Source organism: Metopolophium dirhodum, chromosome 6, assembly GCF_019925205.1.
Source record: "Metopolophium dirhodum isolate CAU chromosome 6, ASM1992520v1, whole genome shotgun sequence".
NCBI classification, from domain to species: Eukaryota; Metazoa; Arthropoda; class Insecta; order Hemiptera; family Aphididae; genus Metopolophium; species Metopolophium dirhodum.
Genome location: NC_083565.1, coordinates 15,904,566 through 15,930,349, shown reverse-complemented (window position 1 = coordinate 15,930,349; position 25,784 = coordinate 15,904,566). Strand labels below are relative to the sequence as shown.

The following is a 25,784-nucleotide window of genomic DNA, read 5'->3' as shown; positions in this document are numbered from 1 at the left end:
TATTTTTTAATTTTTAATTTTTGATATTAAACAAACTGGATGGTTAAGTTTAAGTTATACTTCATTCAGATAATTTACGCATCAGTGTAAGTACAATCGAAAAAGAATGTAAATGATTCAATTTAATAGTTTAAAAATGTAAAGTCTTTAAAGGTCAAAATTAAAAATGTAATTAGTTTTAAGTTTTTTCTTTTATTCATTAGTTCTGTTTGTGATTTTTAAATTTTTTATTGTTAGAAACCACATTTTTAATTTAGAATTTATTAAAATAAATGTATGATAAAAAGAAGTTTAATACTATAGGTATAAATACTTAGGTATATAATATTTTAATACAACCAAAGAGAAATTAACATATAGGTAAAGAGTAGAAAAATCTAATTAAAAAAAAGGTTCATAAACGAAAACCAGTAGAACATTTTTTGTCACGCCTGCACCGAAAGTTTAGTCTTCGTTTACGGTTGAAGCGTTGGAAAGCAACCTTTTTCCGTCCGGCGGTGGTAAAGTGGGAATCCCCATAGTGCCGGCCGATTAAGTGGAATTCCCAAAAGTGCAGGGCGGCAAAATGGAAATCCCAAAAGTGTGCACTACCAGGCACTGAAATCTATGCCACGGTCCTTCCAATAAAACATAAACTTTTGGTTACATCTTATATTCATATTAGGTATGACCTCCATGCAGACGCTTAAAATAAATAAAACCAAATCGTTTCTTTCATGAAATATTTATTTTTAGAATAGTCTGGTTGTTGCATACCTCCTTGCGGTGATCGATGAACGCAGATGCTCGACAAAAAATAGTATGTGTAGCTCGTGCGGGAAGGCAATTTCAGTCATGGCCGAAATGTTTCCCTCACCTGATTGTACATATTTTATAATTTATATTATTATAACAATGCTTTTACCTTTAATGTTTGAAAATCAATTTTCTTAAAAACTACAAAACAGTAATTTGTATATGATTTGTCTGCTATATATGTATAAAATGTATTAATGTTTACATCAATTATATATCAATTTCATGTTCATAATTTGTTTCATTTTGGGTTTCTATTGTGTTATATATAATTGAATTTACGAAATAATTACTGAAATAGTGTAAAATATTGTATATAGATTCTTGCTGCAGGTATTATAATATTTTAAATTTTTCTATAATATTTAGTTTATTGATACTTGCGTTACCTTTGTATAACATATTTTATTTTCATTTTTAAATACTGAAAGTAAAAAGTTTTAAATCTGATGTAAATTATTTTTGTTAAATAAAATTTATCCACCTGTATAAAACATTTAAAATTCAAAAAGTATAAACTTTTTAAAAAATTTTTTTGAGAATTTTTAAGTAGGCATTTCTTAAAATTAATGAATCTTACTTTAAAAACTGTTGACATTTTAAAAAATCTTAAAAAATAAACCATTTGACCTAATGTTTTTACAGTCAAAAGTTTTTTAAAAATTTGATATAAAAATTAGCTATTATGAATTTTAATTTTCAGTTTTAAAAATTAAAAATGTTATATTATACATGTAACGTGAACGTCAATAAATTATAATAAAAACATTTAAAAATATTGTTTGGAACAAATGTTATTTAATTTTTCAGGTCTTATTATTAAATCTTGTACATGTAGATTCAGTATTATAATAATTATACTTACAAAAGATTGGGCGTTGTTTAGAAAATAACATTTGAAAAATATTGTATATTATATAATAATATTACAATATTATAGAAATGTTTAAATTACATAAATAAGTTAGTAAAAAACAAAAAAAAAATGAAATAAATTATGCCAAAAATCATGTCAGGATTTAACGATTATATATGTAACAGCCAACAGGATTGAATATTGGTGTATCTACCTATAAATAATGTGTATATTTTACCGTGTTCAATATGTTTCATATTACATTTAAAAATGTTTTATATACCTAAGCTAAGGTTTAAATCAAATATTGATTCGTTAGTCGACTGTCTATACATGAATTACATATATTATATAATACTGCAGCAAATTGACTAGGTATAGATTAAAGTGTTGTGATGTTACTGTAATCAAAATCCCAACATTAGACACACTTTCTTATTTATTTCATTCAGAATTTTTTATACATGCAAATAACTACAACAGAATTGTAACATTTCGTTTATCAGAACGATGGTTTTATAAATGTATAACGTCGATGCATTCGTATGTGGGTGTATAGACGCGTCGTACGATTTAGAAGTGAATGCGTGAATGTCCCAAGCGTATATATTATGCTATTAGTTTTGTAATTCAAATTTAAAAAATAAAATAAAATTTATCATAGCAAGGGTTTGTCAATAAATCCTCTGTACTTATATTCAAAATACACTTTTTATTTAATAATATGTTCTGTGTGAAACGACTCTTCGGGAAGACGGTTATCTATCCAGAGAGTTACAGCCCGTGTGACCAAATGTAACAAAGACCTCACATTTACACGAATTTATTAAACTATGCAAATCACTTTTGCTGCATATATTTGTTATGTATACTCGTACTGTGTGAGTGTGATCAAGGAGTTCAATTAAACGTAGAAATTTTTCCAAAAAAAAAATTAATCCAGACCATTTTTTGGTAACGCCATATACAATATATATATTTATATTGGTTAAAACTAATTTCAAGTTTAAATAAAGGCACAATAAACAATTGATTTATGGATATAAAATATAAGTTGATGGAACTTCTTATAATATTAAAATAATTCAATAGATACATGAAATTACCTTATTTTCTAACATAGGCACAATACTTTTGAACACAATAGTATGCTTCACTTTTATTTTTATAAAATAATTAAAATTGTGTTACTTATATTTTGCTTATTGAAATAATACGGGTGAGGCCAAATTAAAAATTTGCACACAATAGATAAGATATAAATGAACAATACAATTAACAATTATGAGTAAAATTAACAAACAGAAATATAACAAAAGAAATAATTATAGCAATAATAACTTTTAGAGAATATATAATAATATAAAAATCAAATAAGGAATGGTGGGTGAATCATTTGCCAACTCTATCGTTCGTAGCATCGGACCATTTTTTATGTGAAACATTGAATGCGACAGGTAGTAAAACCGACTGTCGCGTACCGAATGAGAAAATGTAGGAAAAGGCGATAGTTCCATCGAGACACTAAAAATGACTTCGTTGAATAATGGAAGAAAATAAATTTAAGAATTTTAATAAATAATACGAGATTACCATCGACCCTTCTTCCGCTAAAGATTTCATATCAAGCACGCCAAAAACAAAAGAGACAAAATCTATAGTTTTAGAAGGCAATCTAGTTTCAGTACAAAAGAAAAAAACCTAAGAAATGTTCATTATATTTGCTTCAACTGACACTAATTGACAGTGACGACTAGATTCCGGACAATTGTGCCATAATGGGTAAGTACTCCAAAAGTCAAAACACAACGAATGGTAGAACATCTAAATAATTTAAAATCAATGTAAAAACCCTTTACTTTGGGCTAAATTCTAGTCATATTTTCAATATGAATACGGAAACACAATTTATTTTATCAAATATAAAACCAAGATTAACTACTATATTCATTCTTAGCCAATATTAAATTAACTCTCTTTAGGGGTAGTCAGATAATAAAATACTAGAGAATTACGATCGAATTATTTGTAGAATTGCATTTTTAGACTTAACTTAACTGTCCATATAAGATAAAACAATCGATATATTTCGGGAGATATTGGGGAGCAGCTAGGGAATTCACTTAATGTAAAATGTTGATATCATCAGCAAAAATAAGGAACTGATAATAACTCAGAACAAATGGAAGACTATTAACAAATACTACAAACAGAAGAGGTGACAAATGACTACCTTGTGAAAGTGGAACGACAGAAGCAACAAGGAAGTAATCAGATTAAATACCATTAATTTGAACACACCATATTCATTCATTTAGGTATGATAGTAGAGGTGCACTCAGACAGGACTCTGAAAATGAAGTAAGCAATGAAATAAACGATACAAACCCTTAGAGAAATCAGTATAAATAACTTAAACCTAAAAATATCATTTAAAAGCCAAATTATGTGAAAAAATGACTATTATAATTAACTATACTGTACAACGTACTAGCCAATCTTTGTAGTTTAAAAAAGACTACCATAGGAGAAGATTTGTTCGTAAGTATTGATAAATCACTAAATAATTTAGGGTTAGAGTGGACAAAATTAGTAACTGTAACAAGTAATAACAAATGATGGGAAAAACATGAGTGGTTCAAATAAGGGTGTAGTAGGAAGTATTAAGAAAAAAATATTGGTATACGATTATGAAATCCTTATGCATTTTCACTGTATAATTCACCAAAAAGCATTGTGTAATGTGTTGTAAAGTTCTAACATGGAAAGAAGTTATGAGTGTTTTAATTTTCTCAATAAATATTTATTCTAAAGAATGGGTTGGGTCATCATCAATTTCAACAATTGTTGAATGCGATTGAATCGGAATATGCGGGGAGTGGGGACGTTATATAATATTTTACAGAAGTTAGATGGTTGAGTAGAGATGCAGCACTCAAACATGAACTTACTCTTGAACATTTGCACGCTGTATTATACGAGTGCCAACGACAAGTTTGTAAGCTGATATCGAAAAATTAACTAATAAATTGCAGGCTTTTTATTCTGTACAATTTTTATTGTTTTTTGTACTTATATTTCCGTGTAAAATAATTAAATATAATAGATGATAATACAATTATTAGTGTTATATCAAATGTAAAATTGTTTTTTTGACCCTCAAAAAGAAGTGGAAAAAAAATATGGCTAAGAAGATTGCCGACCCCTGCTGTTCATTATAATTGATATAAACTCTATAATTTCTTTATATGGAGTGAATTAGGTTAATTCAATGAAAAATTATTCAATTATACAAAGTTGAAAAAGAAACTGTATTACTATGTGACTATATGAATCCTTATAATTATTCATAACAAATTGTGCATCGATAAATCGATATTCAATTTTCGAGGCGATGCGAGGTGAACAATCGGATCTCCACTATCTGTTTTTCACGGACCACAAATCAAATAATAATAATAATAATAATGGGAAACTCAATATTATACTATTATACTATCGCCAAGTACACAGTTACCAAACTGAAAATAACATCATATATGAAGAGTGGTCGACCACAGTGCAACAATCGTAAGGACTATGCGGGTACATTTCAAACTCCTGTAATCATGCTTACCTACCACTGCATCAAGTGCAAGGAAAATTCACTTTTCAAATAACTCAAACCACTATATAACGACAGACGCAGCCAATTACGTCTTATGTGGGGGTGCTCGCACATCCAATATTCCAAGAGAACTACAAATCTCTTCTCAAGAGCTGAAAAAATAATCATTCAAACCTTCATAATTCTAATAAAAAACAAGCTAATCTAAAAACACACCCGATTTACCTTATAAACAGCAATCCATGTTGCTTCATCAATATTAAAATTAAAGTAGGTAGGTGAACAATAATTCTAAACATTAAACATCGTTGTCGAAACTTGTTCCAGATTTTACGTTCTTTCTTACCGCTGTATTGGCGTATTGCATACAAAATATTTCACATAGTGTATATTGTATGGATAAATATATATTCATTAGAATATACTTTATTATTATACCTGTACACTATCGTCATGAATAGTCCTTAATGTTACAATTATATTAAAAATAATTAATAGCCCAAGCGTAGTGTCACTAATAGGTACATGGTACATTACTCAAGTTATTCATTTCTGTAAACCCATAACATCATTATTTACATAATATTTACATAATACTAGGCATGTTTATTGTACTAATTTTTACAGATTGTTTAATTGAAATAAAGGGGAAAATAATATAAATAAAGTGTGTGATTAAATAATATAAACATGACTATTTCATTAGCCATGGCCATTCATGTACTATAATATATAATATTAAAAACCTTGAATGTTGTTTTTTCTTTCAGTAAGTATATTATTATAAAACGAAATAAAAGAAAAAAATATTTTTTATTGAATATTAAATAATTATTACGAATTTAGTGCGAGTAAATGTTATTTTTTCACATATCAATAAAGGTTAGAAGACATTTCTTATGCATTATAATTATATATTTAGAGTAAAATTTTCTTACAAAGTTAACGCATTTATCTGAAACATTCGTTTATAGAAAATGTAACTTCATCAATCATAGTCAAGTCAGTACCTACATGTATTGGAAAAATATAAAGTAATAAAGTTTATATTTTTTTTTACACAACCTTCTATTTTAAATAAAAACTAATAACTTTTTTATAGAAGTTTTATATACTAAAAAAATATTTATGTTAACGATTCATAAAATAATTTTTCAATACCGGGGTTTTTGTACCATTGTAAAGATAGTTAAAGCCATTCTTCTTTTATATTTTAAATATTTCCATTGGTCAATTTTATTGTATAAAACTTTTTCATATGTATTAAGTTTTGTAATTTGATTTCGCTTCATTCATATAATTTAAATGCATCCATCTTTATGTGTTGTTTTAAGTTTTTCTGCTAAAGACATTTTTTTAATTTTTAAAGAATTTGTTTTTATAGTAGTATACATTTAATATTTATCTTTAAAAGTTCCTGCAATTGCATTTTAGGATAAAATTAGATTTCAAAAAAATAACTGATATAGAACAATATAATCGTACTAACCCGTGTTATTTATATAACATCTCAATTATTATTTTTACAAAAGAAGTTAACTATTTACATTTTTTTTCTAAGGTTTAATCTTTTATTTCTTAGCTAGATATTACAATTATCAACTAAGCAATGAGTATTTTGTGCGTTTATGGTTTATATATTTTATTTTAAATGATATTATTAATGGGCTTATTTCTATATAATATATATTTGGGATGTGCTAATTATATAACTACTAATACACTCGTATATCTTAAAAGTAAACTGATGATTAAAATTGAATGTATTTAGGCAAAGTGTTATATTATAAATAGGTTATCAAAAAAATTAATATATTTCTAATTCGAATTAATAAAATAAATTTCAGATTTAAGTATGTTCATAACAATGGTAGAAAAATGGAACTCTGAGCAATTTAGTATTTACACAACACACCCTAACATACTAGTACACTACACAATAAGTATATACACACACGACACACCAAATAAAAATACTACAAATTGAACATGTTTATATCTTTATGCATAGTGTGCATATTATACTATCCCTAACCTACAGCTTTAATGTTCGGTTCAAAACACTTATGGAGGAATATGCAACACTTTCTCCAATAATTTCAAATCGAATGTATACAACAGTCTGACTTGAATGATTAATGTGTCCAAGAAAGAAAAAAAATTAAAAAAAGACAATTCAACATTGTCCAGTTAGTTGGTGGAAAAACTACGAGAGGATCCCGAAAGACATAAAAACAACCACACTAATATATTTGCCGATATTATAAAAGTTTTCATCGCGTTATAAAAACTTTTAACCTCATTCCTCGTATTGTTTTCCAAAATAATTCTTTTTTGGTCTCAACTCCCAATACGTGATTCACGGTGTTTGCTATTTGACTTGACGTGGTTAAAACAACAGAGAAATTGCAACACTCTTGGCGTGTCTTTGCATACATGTCGTGTCGATAATAATTATGTTTAATAAAATGTAGATTTAAAATAATAATAAATTAAACATCAAATCATTACCATTAGATGTTACGATTAGGCAATATAGGACAATAAAGAATATATTATAAAGAATAAAATATAGAATAAAAATATTTTAGGTAATATGTTCAGTCTTGAATGGTATTTCTTGCTTATATTAAACTTGCTGTCTGATTCATCAGGGCATTATAAGTACAAAGGTTCTTGATAAATTCCCAATCAGGTTTTCGGATAATTCATGATCAATTTACTGATTCCTGTTATATTTACTTTCTAATTTCTAGTCAAAGATTGTATATTTTGAGAAATCTTCATCATGTTAAATCGTATTTCAGATCAACACAACACAATATATATATATATTATATTATACATTACACATACATACATACATACATATATATACATATCGAATTAGTATGATTAGGTATGTTTTATTAAGAGTTTAGTTAGTTATCATTCCTTACTGATAAATTGCATTAATCATTTAGAAGTTTGATTCAATTTTATGTAATTAATAACATTAGTTATCTTGTCGATGTTTTCAGGTGGTACAAAAGTTAGTAAAAGTATTTAACATGTTCAATTTAGAATTCATTTAATTAATCCATAGTACTTCAATCTATATATTTGATCGAGAATGAATACATAACGCATTTTTACATTGAAATAGTGTCCTTAACGAGGTTATGAATTGATTTTCTTTTATTTATAAATTTTAGTTTTTTTAAACTTATTTAAATTAAATTGGGGCTTGAAGTAAGTATACGTAATAAATGTATGAATCAATATCGTACAAATATTTTTCAATTGTGTTAAAAAATCAAACTTATTGAGATTGTTATCTGAATAAAATAAATATTAATGCATTTTTTTTCTTAGTGTTTGTATTTTTACAACTTCACACTTACAGGAATACTGAATAATATTAAGAATATAACTCAAAATCTAAGAGAAAAATTATAATAATAATAAATATAAATACTATATTTGTATATTATATTGCAGAATTGTTAAAATCTGTCTTCATACATCAAAAACCTAATGGGCCAATTATATGCTTAATTAAGTTGAGAATTGAATAGAATTGACAAACGATATGAATAATTATTTAATAATTAACATATTTTTTGAAAATCTAATTCTAAAATAAGATAAATGGATTTTAAATTTAAATTAACATTTATTACTTTAGGTTTAATTTGTAACATTTACATTGATACTCATTACTTTTTGTTGTAAACTTTGCATTGAAATAGGTAGGAATAAGCTTTTAATTGTATAATATAATTTTTCAATTAGGTTAGTACACCTTTGATCATTGGCTGATGTTTGAACTTTTGAAAGATGTTATAGCTGGAGGGATACTAAACTAAAAAAGTTTGCATACTCTTAATAGGTAGCTTAGTTCCAAGAAAATGTCGATCAACTTACTAACGATGCAATTTAGTTTTTCATATTATTATAATATTAGCACAATCAATATGATAATATATTCCTCAAATGTTATAAAATGTAGTGATATTTCACAATGATATAAGAATTGCTTAAATACATTATTTTATTTATGAATATTATGTAGAACGGTGCTTCTCGACCTTTAATTATAATGTCACCCTAATTAAGAACCATAAAAATGGTGACACACTTGAAATAATTAATGTATTTTTGAAAAAACAACAATTATATGCCTGAAGGTACATGAATTGAGAATTATAGACTATCTATCATAATTGCTTTTCTTATCTGTGGTTTTTACCATCACGTCATAACGCCATAATAATGTTATATTGAACATGTACAATATAAATGAACAATTTTTTTAGTGACAAATATCACGATAATTCGCGACATACCATAATGTTTGCTTACAGCCATGTTTGAACTATAAACTTAACATATTGTGATTAGAACTATGTCAGTATCTGGTTTCAAATTGTCAATATTGTCACGTTAGACTATTAATTCACACTTCACGCATAACAGATGTAATACGATATAACTATTCATTAGACATTTCAGGTATCATTCGTTTGTTAACTTTGGTATTCAATGAGTTTTATTTTTAAAATATACCTACAATAACTTATTTATTTTTTCTCGAATGATTTTTTGTTTTATTTTTGCGTGTGTAACGTAACCATAATAATTTGTTCTATAACGAGAAGCCATACGGATAATGTTCTGTAGAATGTAGAAATTATACCATGGTAATTTTGTATAATCTAATCTAATATTATATACATAATATTATATGATAATCCAATTGGCAATTTACATGCAGCTTATGAAAATATTTGAGATCCCACATTATTTCCAACGTTGTGCACTCCTTACACGTTGTTTGGATTTCTTTGAATCACTATCCTGAAGTACGAGAGAAATGCGTTTATGGATTAAACGTACTGTGAAATACATGTTGTGAGTAAGTTCAATACTACAGAAATTATATAGGAACAATCGATGTGATGGAACACTATATTGACTATTATCATTATCTGAACAAGTATATACATCTAATAATTTTAAAGGCTCATTAAAGCTTTTCAAAAATAAATGATAATAATAATCAATAAAGATAAATCAGTATTTGAGAATTCGACTAAAAAAACATCATAAAATTACTAAGATTAGCATCGGAAATCCCTATACAAAATATACAATGTGTATAATTACGATACAACTAAAAAAATGAGATATACATTTTATTCTATTATAAATATTATAAATTCATAAAAATGGATGAAAAAAAATGTTTTATTGTTAAGATGATATTTTTTTCAATAATGAAGTTAGGTATACAAAATATGAGGTTTGGAATTAAATTTTAATCTCTGTTTTTCCAAATGAGAATCCCTCCTTTTCTACTACATATTATTTACTATTTAGTGAATAATTTTTTTGAAAATCTTGAAGTACCTACCTAGCAAATCAAAATTCGAATGAATAATTGTTGTATTACTTAAGTGTTAAGTATAATAAATACTTTATTCAATACCATACAACCTGTCTGTTGTTTCCACACACTCAAAACCAGCTACTATACAACAGAGTGATTTCCTTGGTTTTTTTTTATTTTATTTTTTACAGACAAAGTCGAGTTATTAATCAGGTAGTATATTGCAGTCTAAATAAATAATTTTTGTCTAATTGATTTTTGGGACAAAATTTAATTTTTGTAAACTTAATAATTGTATTTTAAATCGGTAATAATTTATACATTTTTAAGAAGAACATTTAATGAAACTAGCAGGTACACTATTACATTATCTTAAACTTAGAGAGGACCACAAATTAAACTTGTGAATAGTGTACTATGTGTAAAATCTACCCTTTATGGGCTTTTGATTATAAGACGAACTATAAAGTAGACTTAATTAAAATATTAATCACACATTTTACAACTTGTGTTCTTAATCAAAATATTAAATTAGTATACAATGTATCTATTTTAAAAGTGATTAATATTATATTGCAGTGCTTACTATTAGATGTACATTATTCGTTATGATAATTAGTTAACAAAGTTTTTAAATATTTTTATTTCCTCAGTATTATTAATTTTTGATTCTGAGTGTAGCGAATGAATGTATTGTGCTATTTACAATAATGTGGATAAGCAATTTTATCGTAGTCGATGGACAACCAATAACCATAATATCTTAAATCGTGGTATAAGAGCCACTATCCACTGATGAACGCGTGCGCATGCACATAGATAATATATATAATGTATGGTACTATATTATAGTCTTCAGATGCATTCGATTGAAAGCGTTACATTTGTCTGTGTCGATGATTCTTTCACGCGTTTCTCCCATAAACGAGCGGATAAAACTCGCACTCACACGTTTATACTTATAATATATTCAATGAATATATTGAAATGAAAGCATTATATTTATCAGTGTTGCATATATTTTAATGCATTTACCCCCATAATTCAAGCGGAGAGCAGACCCCTCCCCAGAAAAGTCTTCACTTAAAAAAAAAGTTTACCGGAAAGTGACATTTTTTATGACCGATTGAATTTAAAATTTTAACAATATTTGATTTTTACCAGTAAATTAACGAATTTCCACCTATCCGTTTTTATATTTTATCAAAATATGTTAAAATGATAATTTTTCATACACAATAACATTTTTATATTTTTCATTTTTTTTGAGCTTCTTTTTATTCTTTGTTATATAATATATAGCCATGATAATTTTTTTAAATTTTCTAAATTATTTTGAAGTTAGAAATTCATAAAAGTTTTTCTTTATGTAGTTAACATTAGAAACTATCACAGAAGATTTCCCAAAAACCTTTAACAAAAAAAAAAAAGATTTCTGGAAATGTACGCTATTATTATAGCCATAAGATATTTTCGATTATTATGAATTTTGTTTTTTAATTATTAAATTTGATTATTTATTTAAGGATTATTTATAGAAGGACACAACGTCTCTACTCAGAATTGTATTTTGAAGGTAATGATTTATCGTTGAATTCAAAAATAACACAACCATTACAATGACATGCACGGCAACTACTGTACAGCAGAGCGGTACCCACATGTCTGCCTTTTTAAATTATATACTTTTATGAACTATTATCAAATGGGGTCGATTAATTCATTTTTATTGATTACTAATAAGATTTTGTACTATATACAGAGTAAAAAATCACATCAAAGTAACTGAATTAGGTATTCAGGGTCAGAAACTATTATAAATGGATCTGTATAATAATCCAGGATTCTAATCGGTTTTAATTTCCGGAATTTTATTTTTCAAAATACCTACCATCCATTTAATATTTATAGTGTTTTATTCTAAGAACTAAATAGATATTTTTCTATACCTAGAAAAAATGAATAATTTATAATCACGGTTTTAAAAATAATATAATCATTAAAGCAATTAAAAGCATTATAATAATAATATAAACTATAAGCGTGATGAAACAGTGATTGTCAAACTTAAAAGATAAAGAAAATTAAATTCCTTCATAATAATATCACCGTACATTTTTTTTTTTAATTTACTTTTAATTATAATACATATTAGTTATACAATAAAATATTTAATCTATATGATGATAAGATAATAATAAATTATGCATGGCTATACAATTTAATATTTATCACGCGTTTTGAAAATAATATGCATTTACATTAAATATTGGTAATAGTAATAAACTTAGAACATTAAAATTCGTGTAGATAAAGGTAACAAAAAAGTTTTAACAATGAAATATTATATAAATAATAAAGTGATTGATTATAAATTTTAATTTGGACAGTAAAACAATAATTACAAATAAAAAACTTAGACGAACCATCTCAAAATTAAGTGCCTAACAATCCTAAATCGTAAATTAGACAAACATAATATTATGATAAAGACATGCTACAATTACACGTTTTTTTTTAACAGATAGTTTTTTTAAATCTGTTTAAATTTATTTTCCCAAAAAACTGGATTATGTTTTGCAAGTTTACCAAAGTTATTTTAAACAAGGGACTACCATTATTATGTTATTAATCTCAACTAAGTTACATACTTTTTGCACACAATAATTCAATAATGTATATTGTATTAAATCCAGCTCTAATTTTATTATACGTATGTTGATTTATATTGTTCAGCCGTGTGCCATTATAGCGCACAAAAACATTAATTTAGACCAAAATTCTCTATTCTTCTTACCACGAGAATACTTAACTTGTATGTAGATAATAACAAAATTATGTTGATAAACTTAAAAAAAAAACAGAATTGGTAAGACAAGCGTCTATAAATGTCTTTAAGTAAAACAAAACAACACAAGTCACGATTAGAGAGATAAGACCAGGTTTAAAGAGTTATTGTCTCTATGTCGCATTTGTTAGGCATAGATGTACAAAGTACATTTTTTTTTTTTCATACAAGTTCTTGAATTATTTTTATCGACTCCCAATATTATATCTGTTTCAAACGATAATATATTATATTATATACATTATACATGTCAAGAAGTCATAATACACATGATTTCCTATGATTTCCTATCAAATTAAGTACTCAAGTATTAGTATTCGCTTGTGTATGTTTACATAAAACCCTCCAAATAATACAAGATATCAAGTCTCAAAATGTTCACCATAAACATAAAAAAAAAATGATTCTAATAAATATTATAAGACAGTGTAAAAAAATAATAATTTTAAATAAGTTGATCTTTAAAATTTGAAATCAAATTCTATCTAATTTTAAGTTTAGCTATAATATTATTTTAATATTTTTATTGTGACTTAAGCTGCTAGAATGTAATCATAATATTACGTTTAGTGAATCATTACAGAAAAAAAAAACATTTGGAATTATAATTATAAATACCTATTACCTAACCTAACTATTATATGTCCTTGATTGTTAATTTTCATTAATTATTTGAATCTGAAAGGAATAGAAAGGCGATATGGTGATGTAAATGTGTAATAATATATTGTTATTGCAATTACATTAGTATAATAATATATAACTAGTTGGCCCGTGCGCATTACTGAGACGATTACAGAGACGTGATAAATGTTATAGTATGTTTGTAAGGTTTGTGAAAAAAATATTTTTTGTATGTACAAAAACCATAGAGAGAGAGAGCACGTAAGGTGTTTGTTTATTACGTTTTAATATTAAATATCTGAAAATTAATTTGTAGAAGCGATTATTTTCTACGTCCTGTAGTTGGTTTCGGTTGTTATATTAACGAAAATTTGTTTGTTAGTTGCGTATCCATTAGAGAGGTTGGCCAATGTTGAATTTTTGTTTCATTTAAACGAGATTTTTAACGAAATAGTGCTTTTTAACGCAAAGTGATTGAGCGATGTCAGAAGCGGAAGTAATAACGCACCGTTGTGTGTGAAGATAACTGAATATGGTGCAGTATATGTTGATAAAAAGGGATTTTTACATCAAAAATAATACATATTATAATATTATATGATATACTATTATCAATAGAAAATGTATTAAATACTAAATAGACAATATGAGCAAGTACCACCTATGTAGTAAAGTGAACAATATTATTAATTAAATGCTAATTTATGTATATTGGAAATCTCAGAGTATAAATTGAGTGTAAGAAACCTAATAACTTTTTTCGATTATAAAACAATTATTGCAGTTATTACAATATTATATTGTTTATTTGTTTGTTTTTTTCAGCGTCTATAGTATTAATATTATTAATTGCTATTGTTTTGTATATCCATAGGCTGGCGCGGCGCAGTGTATAGGCAATTTAGGTACGTTACCGTGTACGTGGTATTCAAACGGTAGCGCGCATTGTTGTCATGTCTTGTCGATCAACTGATTTAATCACAGGAATCTCATTACGAAGGCATAACGTCAAAAATTGATTTTGATCATATTTAATAAAAAATGTAAGTAGGTACGCGGGTATCATATAAAATAAGTAGTACGTAGATTTCTATCAAAAAATGCTAATCAATCAATTTATGAAACAAAAAAAAAATTATAAAAATGTACATTAAAAATGTTTTTACATTATATTATTAAATTATTTATTATAAATAAATACCTACTAACTTTAGCGCCTCTAAACCAAAGTTACTGTTTTTCCTGGTCTACACGAACCGGTCGTGGGATCAGTAGTATAAGACGTATATTGGACGTTCCTTTGACTTGTGTTAAATTTACCGATAATCCTCGGAAACGGCACCAGTGACAAATAATTGTACAAGTATGCCGATCCGGTGGTATGACAAGTAACCAACAGTACCAAATATTGGCCAAGTACACCAGTTGTGAGAATTCGGCTTAATAACATATTGTTAATATTATTATATTATCATACCAACATACTGTGAAACGCCCGTGTGGACACGGTTTAATATTGAACAACGGAAAATGTATGGATTCCAAACGGCTTGAACACGATGATATTGTTTTCGTCAAACTCACACATCACATTTAAGACTTAAAAGGACGAAATGCCATCCTTGTCTATACCTAACGAGCAATATAGTGAAATTCCACTACTCAAAATCAAAACTGTGGCATCATGTATTGCAATTGAAGCAACTAAAACCAAATTTTAATATATTTTCATATATTTTTTGATGATGACTTATATTTTTCGTAAAATATTGCCTTTATTATTACATTTGTAAAATAAGTGTAATATCATACAATTTAATATTACGATGAGACGTTAAACGACATAATTCTTTGTTCGACATTATTTTATAAATATATTTTGACATTGCTTTATTGTTCATTAGATAGACTGTGACGGTATATCTGGGTATCACGTCCAATTAAGTTATTTTAGTGAATCAGTTTTGTAATTATAGACTCTGTTGTTATATTGAAGGATACCTGGATACACCATTCTTTGAATGAATTGTGATAAAAATAAATGACTTAATGAGGCGGTAACCCAATTCCTATTTTTGTACTACCCACAACAAATAATAACACTAAGTAATTATTTAGTTAATGAATTATGAATGAATAGTATAATATGCATATTTGATGGACTGGAAATTAAAAAAAATGGCACTTCATAAAAAAAAAATAGTACCTTCATGAAACGCTATAATTAGATATAAACATATACTTTAATTGTTTTTCACACTTAGCACCTAAATAAAATTATAGAACACTGCAAACGACCAATAAACATACTTATATTTGTCTATATTACTTGATCATGGATAATACATAATAATGCATTTAATTTGAAATAAATGTTTTGTTAAAACTTGTAAATATTAGTATCATATCTGAATAGTATACAACATTCATTAAATAAATGTGTACTTTATTATGCTTAATGACTTAAAAAGTGACGTGTATATATTAATATACAATGGACATAAATTTAAGAACTCGTTTACATTGTCCACGATAATAATAGACTATTTATATTGTATAGTGTTATTTTGCGTAAATTATTCATATCTAATTAAATGTATCCTAGATTTCTGAAACTGGTGGTATAAAATAAAGTGTACTGTACAAAAACGTACACATTTCAACAAATCAAAAACATTAGATAATTCAAAAATATACTGGATACCTACTTTTTATAATTTAAACTGAATTATAAGTATATTCATCAGTATTAATGAATAGGAATAAAATATATTAAATATACGTATTATACGAATACGTAAATGGTTTAACACTACACAAATGAGGTTCAATTATGTTGATTAAAAAGTATTCGTATCAAACTTTGATTGCAATGGCTGTTATTATTCAATATATTATCAAGAAAACCCGCAATGTACTAAAAAGTGCAATAACTATAATCTTACTCAGTAAAACAAATGAAATATTGCTCTTATCCGGAGTAGAATGGGTCATAAAAACCATGACGTTTGGATTACTTTTGACGCTTAATCAAAGCAAATGGTGCTCGATTTAAAATTAACGAATTGCTAAAAAGGCGGATTATAAAGTGTGAAGGTGTGAGTGTGATTTATAATAATCCAAGATCACATCACCTACGCCGTAATATGATTTTAAATCAGTGTTCTGAATGTTCTGATAGTCCGTTACACTTGAGAATCAATTTTGTGTATAGTTTGGTTTAGTAAAAGTAGCATTGATAAGGGGTTTGTCAAATCCTTTACGAATACAAACGATTAAAAAAAAAATGTTAATATTATGCTCTTTGAAATCAATTATTGAACTAACTACAATTTTATACGCTTATATTACGAGCAATTTATAATATTTTGTTGCAATAAAAAAACAGTCCAGATTGGTCTACATCATAAAACCCACGAAATAAAATAATGAATATGTTTTTAGCATCTCAGCATAGAAATAAAATTAAACTGTATCCTCCAAAATGTTTATGTTTATCTGTAATTTACATCCATTCAATGAGACTTATGGTTATAATATACGCAATATATTATTATGTTACGATGTAACATGATACATATTCAACACCACTTAGTTCTAGAATTATGTTTTGAATAAAAGCTCTAAATTTTAAAATAAAATAAGTTAAATTCCAATACCTACACTAATTAAAAGTTTCTATTATTTTTCTGGTTTATTGGTACCTAACTATATAATAATTATTTATTGCAGCGATATTAAATTATTATCAATACGTTTTACAATTTATAATGACTTTCAATATTTCAGCACTATAAGAACTAATATTGTGCTGTAGGAGCAGTTCTTGTCAACTGACTTCAAACATAACATAAAACAATATTTATTCCTCGTTTAGTTTATATAACTGTATTAATAAATTAATGTGCACTTATTACAATAGAAAAAAATATGTATTAAATATTAGATAGACCTAGAGTAGGTGTAACATACTTCTCAAACATATTTTAACCTTAAAATTATCTTTATTTATATATTTTAATGTATGAACATACACAGAGTATAAAAAACTTTTTTGATCAAATACGGTTTTTAATATTGGGTAAACATAATATATTATTATGTATATTAATATTGTTTTTAGATCTGTTGTTAGCTCATGATCTAATGGTTGAATTAAACGTTTATGTTCATACAAAATAACTAAAACAGATAAATTAAAAATGAACGTAGTCCTTCACATTAAATTCCTTATATATCAATGTGGTATTAGTTAGCTTTGGTAAATATAATTAAAATTTTATAATACGTTTATTGTAGGTAGAAATAAGACAAATTATTATTAAAAGTGCCTCCCTTAATTAATATTTAATATAGAATAAGAATATAATGACTGTAGGTACTAATGCTAAATAAACAATTATTTTATGCAAGTTGTGCAATACATACTTATAGCTTCTTTCATGTAAAAAAATGTACATAATTCTTAATGATGCAATTGGTATGTTTATCCCATTTTAACCTATAATCTAGATTAATTAATTAACTAAAGTATTTTATTTCTTCAACTTTTTCATATTTACCACATTTTAGTATTTAAATTTGGATTATTTAATCTAATGATTTATATTTTGGGCCCTCATACGAGAGTCTGTGCAGGGGGGCCCAATATTTTTGTTTATTGAAAAATAAATAAATAAAAAGTAACCAACCATAAAAAGTGCATGTTTTGCAGACAATCTTTTTCTTAAATCAAATTATTAGTTAGAGAAGAAAATCTTTTTTTCGAAAAATTCAAGTACTTACAGTTACTGCTTTCAGCATATTATTCAAAAATTATTGGCAAAGCTATTGATAAATAAATCGATTGATAATATCCACATAATAATTTATCACCTCCTTAAAATAAAAGCAACACTACACATTTATTTAAGACTTCAAGATAATTAAATGATTATGAAGATTTAGATCGGATAATAAATAAATTTAATTTTCAATTATTTAATTTTATATAGGAATTTTTTAAACAATTAATTAGGTACCATTGAATCATAATAACAATTATTATTATTATTATCATCATAGCAATGAAAGGACTGACAAAACGAGAATAGGTAGATATTATAAGTTTCTTTTAGTAATCTGCACAAACAAAAACTAGCAACTGACATTTTAGAAACAACGATTGAACGATTCCATCATTAAATTTCACATCAGTGGTATTATCGTGGTAGAAAGTTGATGTATGCCAATACGTATACATAAACGAAATAGGTAAGTTTGTTTGACAGACGATCATGAATGATGTAAGGCACGTTATATATATAAAAATATATATTATTACATGTATATTATATACAGTAAATCCAATCATGTAATAATACGCTGTTGTCAAAGTAATGCCATTGGACTTTTATTCTCTTATGAATAAAAACATTTTCGAAAAATACGTAAAAGAATACCTATAAAGTTTGTATACCATTATGGTGGTATTTACGGTTTGAATGTTTTAAATTCTATACATGGTGCTAGAAAACTATTGCTTTGAAAATTGTTGAATATTATTGTGTCTCGTTTTTTAAATTAACATTTGATGGGCAGTAGTAATCCTCGATGTACATAATTATCATCCACAGATATTTAAGATTGTACAGACCAACTATACAGTAAATACAGTCAATACAGTAAATCGATCACATTAAAATCAACAAAAATACTATAGTTTACTGTCTTACAACTATGTGAGAAAAACAATATGAGTTTGAAATAAAAATAATAATTTTATTATTGGGTTGGAACCACAGTAATTTGGAACAACATGGAATTTGTGTACAAATTCCTCAGCCCCTTCTCAGTTTTTACAGCAGAATCAATTGCCATAATAAAAGCTCGAGAGCTCTTGTCATTTTTAAGCCTTTTTTGTCCATCGTTAGTAAAGTCATAGTAAAGTCCAAAATGACAATTTTACAATTTAATTTATATATTATTAATTTAAATGTTGTATTTTATTAAATTAAGTATGACTATTTTTTTTTTTATTTAAGGCACTGAAATATAAAATGTGGTGGAAAATAAAAAAGATACATAATATGTAAAACAAATAAAAATATAATTTAAAGGTTAATGAAATAATGAATGTTTGCAAATGTATGAATACTACAAAACTTGATAAATAATAATATAAAAAAATGCAAATACAAAAATGCCTGAAAACGAGCTTATTGATACCAATTTTATTATAAGTAAGTACTTAGGTACTTATTATCATTTTTTTGTCAAATTTGAAATAGTAAATAATATCATGTTATAATATTTATGATAAAAAAGTATTATCTTGCTGTATTTAAAAAAAAAAAAACAAAATTTGACTGTATGCCGGTGTGTTAGGTGGTATTTACTATTTTCCGCCCTCGTCTTCATATTTAAAAATAGTAACAAAATTTGTTTAATTATTTATTAAACTTATACTATAATATGATCCATTTCCTAAAAATGACATTAGGTTTACGCCTTTAATATAAATGTATAGCGTTAAGGTTCTAGCGTGTTAGTTTGGGGTTTTTAAAACGATTCGATTAATCATCAGAAATAAAATAAACGTATTTAAATGTCCATAATATGATCGCATTGGAAATAAAACAACCATTCGGTTTCGTTATTTTCAAGCTGTTGCTTCAATTATGTGCGTGATAAAATGTAATTTTTTTTAGTGGCAATTGATTATTATGTTTTTTTTTTTTTGTGTAATAATTTCATACGAATATAATATAATCTTATATGGCATAAATTGTAATAATATTTTAGAATTAATATTATTTTTTAATATATGCACAAATGTTGATGAAGTTATAAAACTAAGTATAGATTACAAATATATTGTATATTGTTTGATCCTCCTTAAGAGTTAAAAAATAACTATTGGTGATATTTATTTTTTTTTATCTTGATGACGTTTATTGCGCCAGTGACAGCAACTGAGGAAACTATTAACTGATTTCAATCTCAACTAAGATTATATCGTACGGTGCTATTCGCCAAGCATCCTCACCTAAATTCTCATTCAATAATTAATTTATTAAAATTATGATTTTTACAGAAACATAGTGATACTCATTTTTAAAAGTAAATGTTTGTATGACGACAGGACACCTCTCAAATGGTGTAAAAAATCTAAGTATTCAAAAAAATAGTTTTTGAGTGTACTTAAGAATTCCAAAAATCAGGAATTGAATAAGACAGGTATTAAAGAAAAATGAGGGGGTGAGCACGCTTGGAAAATCACCCTTTATATAGTTTAAAAACTTATTTCAAAAACAGTTCGATAATGCTGTCAACAATCTGAACTAAACCAAGATACATATATATTTCTACAATAGTTGAAATTAAATTGGTTTTATTGTATTGTTTGAATTAAGAAATTCAGAACTATAAGAATAAAGGAGACTGAAATGTACTATAAGTCTGTATAGTATATTGATTATAGAATGAATGTGGTTATTCATTTAAAGTAAAACACTAAGTTGTAATGTAAAGAGAAACAAAGAGTGTCTTACGTTTAATTTCCAAATTATAAAACAAGTATGTTAGAGAACATTTTCGTGATATGTAAAATGTATTAGTATCAATATGTAAAAAAATTTTAAATATCTATCGTATGTGTATTTAATGTTTATTCACGATTTTTTTTTATGACTCAGTTCCTTTTTAGAAACCCAAATAAAATTATTATTATGTTGTTTCATTCTTTAACTCAAAAATAATTATAAATTAATAAATAATAATAAATAATAAATAATATATAGATTATAGATGCACATAAAAGATAATTTAAATATATTATAAAACCAGATTGTGGATAAAACAAAGGGCAATTGATCAAAATTAACGGCTTTTTTTAAATAGTAAGTGGTATGAAAGCTATAACTTATGGAAAAAGCCAATATGCGGAAAATACCTAAGATAAACAAATTTTATAAAAAATGATTTGAAAATAATATGTAAAATATAAGAAGGATATTATGGTAATCTCATATGGAAAGAGATTTAAGAATACAAAATCAACATGATATTTCAAAAGATTGTATATATTTTTATTTTGAGGTGTATGTTATTTAATAAAGTACATTATAATGATTTAAAAAACTTTTGTACATAATTTTAAACCTTTATACTTAAGATTAAAAATGTATTTATTGACTTAGAGAAAAATTAATATATAATATTTACATTATTGTTATAAACATAATATTAAAATTAATTTTACGTTTATAAAATTTAAAAAAAAATGTCGACAGTCAATGTTTTAATTTAAAATCAAATAAAATAAATAATCGATTCTTCAGAAATATTTCAAATGTTCTACACTTATTTTTAATTGATCATTATTTCATATCGACAACTTGGCCATTAGTACTACAAGACACTAATAAATTATTGTACTAAAATATCTTTTCTTGACCGTTACTCAGTTGATACTACACTCGAGTCTTTATGTTTTCGACCATTTCTAGAACTTAGATTTAGAGAAACTAAATAATAAATAAAAATGTAACTATAAATTCTATTACAAAAAAAATAATATTCCAAGTTGATAAATAATAGGTAAGTACTAGCATTTTTTGAACCACGATCCTATAAAAAATCCTTTTTTTTTTATAAAATACCAATAGTGTAAATCTTGTTAGGACTTAAAATGTTTTGAAATACCGAGATTTTTTTTTAATAAAACTTATTTTCGATAAGATCCCCATTATTTAATAGAAATAAAATTAATGAGCCAAATATTATTCAAACTTACAAAATGTTCAATTTTATAATGTTCTAATGAATAATAATTCATCGATTTTTTTTTAATTCAGATTAACTTTTGTTTAATTAAAATAGCTCATCAGGGAAATTTTCTTCGTGTTAAAAAAAATTATTTGCCTCTTAGGCAAAACTGTTCCATGATTAAATTCAAATTCCGGGAAAGTTATATGCCTTACTGAATCTATAATAGTTTTCAATGGGGGAAAGATCCTTGTAAACTCAAATCTATTGTTTTACATTTATTGAATATACATTAAGAGTGGATATAATAATGACAATCAAATTACTAAATGATAACAGATAACTTAGGACAAATATAAGATAAGAAAATTATCATTGTTATAATGTTAATAATGTTGTTTTAATTTGATTAAGTACTTACACGAATTATATTGATTTTGAATGGTTGGTTTGATCAATTTAATAAGTATTTATTCATTTTATTTTAACAAGAAACATTATAATTTAGGTATAAGTATAAATTATACTATTATCAAAGAAAAAAAATTAAATAAATTTACAATAGAGCATTATTATCCTAATATTCTTAAAATCATTAAAATGGATCAAATCCAGTCTATTGGAAAGACCCAAAATCGTATCAAAATGCATACTGTTTTTGGTTTGTTTGTTTTTACTTTTTTTATTGGAAAAGCTAAACATCTATATTTTTATTGAATAGACAATAAATAGTTGGATAAAATTTGAGCATAATACTTTATTGTAAAATTAATTACTAAACATTTTATTTTTGAACGTTGTTTTTTTATAATACTATACTTTTGAAATTATATCGGAAATATGAACCTATCTACCTAATTATAATATATATAATATTTAAATTATTTTAAAAATTAATATAATATATAATTCAATTCACAACAAAATCAATCATTTGATATTTTTTTTTACCAGAAAGCTAGTGTGCTTTGTTGTCGAATTGTATATGCTTGATTAAGTTTAGGGATACACGTTATATTTATTCAGAATACACAAATTGTTTGTGAAGTTCAAATGATAAACTCCAATAAAAATGAACACATCAAATGATAATAATAATAAAAAAAAATAACCATTTTAACAAATATTTTGTAACACATTTGCTTCTCAACAATAGGTATATGCTTAATTAACGTATACTACCTATGTATTATTATTTATTTTGTATTTTATTATTTTTTTTTACAAAGATTTTTAATCTATATTCTTCTTGTTTCAATGATTGACAAATTTATAAGAGTTGCGTCGATTTTAAAGACAAGTACATCGAGTGGTTGACTCTCCGCTCCACGCAGCGCTAACCCTTAGCTCTGGTTTCCTTCTTTAGAAAATGCCTGATATGTCACATTTTGAAAAAATAGGTCAAATATAAAATTATAGTGGAAATATATTATATTTGTACTTTTTTCTTAAAACAAATCAATAATAAACTTTCATCTGAAATAATTTAGTTTATTTTTCTATATTATATTAATAATATTACATTTTTTAATGTTCCATACGTTTTTAGTGTATAATTTTCCGATGTATATTTTATCCAAATTAAACAATTGTTTGAACTGTAGTCCATTGGTCGAAATTCGAGCATAAAAACCGTTTTAATTGTAAAATCAAGTATCAATACGACAACATGCTCTAACTATTGCATTTTTTTTATCGCACATCCAGTTCGTTATCGTTGTTTGAGGTTCATTTCCTTTTATTTGTATAAACGTTTTAAAATGGAAAAACAAATATTTTATATTTTAGTTTTAGAGTCTTTAAGCTATAAAACATTCGAATAACGCTTTTTGATGTACACTAACAAACAATAATTAACTATTATTTTCCTTTTGTAACATAAATTGTTAACGGCTTTTTATATTTCAAATTACACGACCTTGCAACTTTTTTTTTTAAATTTTAAAATTTTATTTTATTGAAAATATGGTACTTACCACTGATGTATTCCTATTTTGGTATTTTACTTGCCTTAGAGTCATCATATGTGTAAATATTAATTTTTTTCAATTAAACTCTATAATACCATTCCAGTGATATATATATTTTTCTCGCCCTACTCTATGTCTATTAGTGGAGTTTTTGGCACGAAAAAAAAATGCTTGCATATGAATATATAGAATCCTTAATATGTCATCTATCAACTAGAGTGTCTTTTGATATTTTAAACGTAAAAAGCCTTGTGAAGTTAGAATGAAATCATAATTTACAACTGATATAATTTTTAAAGGTACAAAAGTTAACGCCTATCATTTTATCCAATTTGGTGGGTTATTTTAAATAAGAGAAAAAAAAAAGTTATCTTTCATTATCATAAAGATAATCTAAACGTGTGGGACAGACATTTCTCAGGTGACTAGATACCAATCAGTATTTCGGCCTGGCTTACTAAGCAAATTTGCATAAATCGACAAGCTTAAAAAATATAAGAATACAACATTAGAGCAAATTAACATACTATTTTAAAATTATTAAATATCAAATTATAGACTCCAGTGACCCATTTATTGGTTTTCCTCAATATTTTAATTTTAAAATAAGAAATCAAATTTAAATAAAAAACAAATATTGATATATTATTTCCATAAATTTACTTTTATAATATGTAACATACGATTGATCGGTATACACACACATATATATTTTAAATGTTGTAATAAAAATAAGCCTGTCTTATAGAAACTTATTAAAATTAAAATTTAAAGGTAAAAAAAAATAAATTGAAAAAAATACATGTATTAAATATTGTAAAAAACAAATCACTTATAAAGCCAATTAGTCGGTCGTGTTTTGATCAATAAAAATAAAAAAAAAAATTTTAATATAATATATAATAATAATTTATAATTATGTTATGTCTTATAGTAGTTATGTATTATTAATTTGTTTCAATAAC

The 25,784-nt window shown here is 25.3% G+C and overlaps 1 protein-coding gene across 1 annotated transcript in view; it reads right to left on the bottom strand.

The window, feature by feature from the left end:
- LOC132946674 (neuroglobin-1-like) overlaps positions 1-25,784 on the bottom strand; it is a 96,339-nt gene that overhangs the window by 50,869 nt on the left and 19,686 nt on the right. The window lies entirely within an intron of this gene.